This window comes from Ischnura elegans, chromosome 3 (assembly GCF_921293095.1).
Source record: "Ischnura elegans chromosome 3, ioIscEleg1.1, whole genome shotgun sequence".
Lineage (NCBI taxonomy): Eukaryota > Metazoa > Arthropoda > Insecta > Odonata > Coenagrionidae > Ischnura > Ischnura elegans.
The window spans coordinates 18,223,762-18,226,841 of record NC_060248.1 but is presented as its reverse complement, the minus strand read 5'-3'; the positions used below and the strand labels follow the sequence as shown (position 1 = coordinate 18,226,841).

Genomic DNA, 3,080 nt, shown 5'->3' with positions numbered 1-3,080 from the left:
TATAGTGCATTTCAACCCATAATATATCCATTAAAATTAACACATGGGCGCGGTATTCTACTGGATTTGTAAAACTACTTCCTACAATTTAACAGGCTTTATGCTTCAGTTATTTACATCCATGATTGTCTTGTCATTGTTAATTGTCTGAGTCTAATTGCTCAATTTGGAATGCATTTGCTCCGTGCAGCATTTGCTGACTTAAAATCAGTGATTGAGTTTGGAATCCATCCTATTCTAATTAATGTTCTGATGTATATTCATTTATTGCAGTTATTTGTAAAATCTTTAATGTACCTGATGAAGTCCGATAATCTTTTGAAACCATGATGAAATAAGCTGGATAAGTTTCTCATGACAACACATGTGTGAGTACATGATTCTTTCATAGCCCTTTCATTGATATGTATTTCCAAGGTTATTCAATTTTTTTTTCTTCCAGGCGGACGTAGCTGTGTTATATGGTCAATAAGAGGGGGAAATGCTACTGATAGGACCTTTCAAAATGATGTGAATTGCGGATTGATATCTGTAGATTTTAAGGAAGCAAGTGAGAGTGTCACGGGAAACACTTTTGAAAAAGTTTGAGGAGATGTCTCAGGAGAACACATGTGTGAGTAAATGATTCTTTCATAGCCCTTTCTATAGTATGTATTTCCAAGGTTATTCTAATCCTTATTTTTTTCTTCCAGGTGGAAGTAGCTGTGTTATATGGTCAATAAGAGGGGGAAATGTTACTGATTTATTAATTATTTGCCCAGTTTTCCCCTTTTGGGTAATTTCTTTTTAAATTTTGGGTTGCAGAGAACAACAGGGAACTTCTTCATTATTGGCATTAATGGGCTTGAGTTACTTGAGAACATGATAGAATACTTGTTGCTATGATCAGGATTTCATGTATCAGGCTAATGTAATGTTAAATGACATTTTGACTTTATTCTTAAATTTGATTAATATCTGAGACATAACTTCTTTCTGAAAATAGGAAATGTCTTTTTCATGTGGGAGTGTTAGAACTTATTTCAATAATGATTATGTGCTTAGTTTTCCCACCCTTTTTTGAGCTAAATATTTTTATTCTTTCTAGGTTGAGTTTGGGAACTGGAAAATACATTCTAATGGCATGAACTGGTATATGCTATTGGAGTATATGAGGCCTTATGCATTGCTGTGAACTTGTCATTTTGCAGGCATATGGTAATGGTGAATGGCATTTCAACTTTATTTTACATATTTGGATAATGTGTGAGACTACTGCAATCTGCAATCCTTGGAAATTATGTAATATGTACTGTTTCCGATAGTCTTTTTAATTGTATTTCAGGTTTGCAAGGATTTTATTAGGATCTTACATCAGGAGGAATATCAGTATATTTAGAAGTTGATGATTTTAAGTATGGAATTGATGTTTAGTACAATCCATTTATTTGAAGATATTATTCTATTAACTACAAACACAATTACATAGTTCTGATTTTTTCGGGATCATGGTATAAGTGTTGTTGGGTATTCTATACACTGACCTATAATGATAACTTGGATGAACAGAACTTTTTCCTTTTGAATGTTGATTTCCCATGAACATACTTGTGCATCTCAAAATGAATGGTTTGTTCAATTAATTACATTGTTAACTCTTCGGTTTACTTTGTCTCATGGTATTTATATGTAATGTTCTCTAGTAGCCTGGTGCAGTGTATAATCATGGACTATTTGAAAAACTGTTCTTCTTAATCCGGGACAGGATACTATGCATTAAGTGGCAGTCTGGATTTGTAATCCTGAGGGTGATACCTGTTGTGTGGACCTTACTGCTACATTTGCCAGCATTAGCAAAATCATCATTCCTTAAAGTCTAGACATTATGGCAGTGCACCTTTAAATGGATGTTTTAAAAGCCTTCAATTATGTGCATCTGTTTTGAAATTAGTTTGATCAAATTGTACTACTATTTCAACAAAATTATATTTTATTTATTCTGGAAAAATATTCTATTGCACATGATTTTCCGTTTTAATGATCACACATTACTTTATATGACTGTGATTGTAAATAGTTATGTGATTTACTGAACTGTGGAGATTGTAGTGAATTTTATTATAATATAAGGATGTGATTAAGATGTGCCAGCTTTTTTTATTTCTATCCAGCAATTCATCTCAATAAGTATTTTAATTGTTAATGGTCTGGGTGTAATTTGGAATGCATTTGCTCTGTGCTGAATTAAATGCAGTTGCAGTCGGATTATTTGTCATGATTCTTAGAAAATTGGCAAGCAGATGGTTCTAGTATTACATACATGATTTGGAGTAGCAATGTTAACAAATTCACAACCCTCTTAGATCAGTCATGCTATCACTTGGTTTGGGCATTTTTCGAGAGTCGAACCAAGATCCTCAGACTAAAATACCGCCCGTATTATCAGGTATGCTATAATTTCCTATAACCTTGGGAGATTTCATGAATCTAACTTCATAAATGAAGGAATGAAACATGGTTCCTTGTACCTATTCACCCGGATCGCTGAAGACAATTTTTGTTGTGTGGGTTGGGGATTTTTTCAGAGTTGAACCGAGATCTTCAGGGTCAAAAACCGCCCTTATTATCTAGTATAATGTAATTAACTATGACCGTGGAAAATTCCATGCACCGGACCTCCTAATTAAGGAAGTGAGACATGGTTCCTTGTACCTATACACGGGCGGATCCAGGATTTTTTTCTGGGGGGGCACAAGCAAGGCCGTATCCAGGATTTTGTTCTGGGTGGGGCACAAGGATACCTCGTAATACAAAACGAACGCAATGATAATGGGACCGTATTAAAAATCATGCATATTTTTGAGGGTCTGGGGGGGGCACGTGCCCCCGTGCCCCCCCCCCCTGGATCCGCCTATGCCTATACACACAGGGCGCTGTTGAACGAATGTTTTTTTCGCTTGGCTTGTAAATTTTTCCAGAGTCGAACCGAGGTCGTCAGACTAAAAACCGCCCGTATTATCAAGTATACTATAATTTCCTATGACCTTGGGAGATTTCATGAATCTAATTTCATAAATAAAGGAATAAAACATGGTTCCTTG

The 3,080-nt window shown here is 35.2% G+C and overlaps 1 long non-coding RNA gene across 3 annotated transcripts; it reads left to right on the top strand.

Annotated features, from left to right (window-relative positions):
- Positions 1–350: 350 nt before the first annotated feature.
- LOC124154971 lies at positions 351–1,229 on the top strand. Of its 3 annotated transcripts, XR_006864076.1 has the most exons (3): positions 351–368; positions 443–613; positions 1,088–1,229. It is a non-coding gene; the product is annotated as an uncharacterized LOC124154971 (long non-coding RNA). The 3 variants fall into 3 exon arrangements; XR_006864077.1 differs by lacking the exons at positions 351–368; positions 443–613 and adding an exon at positions 632–775; XR_006864075.1 differs by lacking the exons at positions 351–368; positions 443–613 and adding an exon at positions 632–910.
- The last annotated feature ends 1,851 nt before the right edge of the window (positions 1,230–3,080 follow it).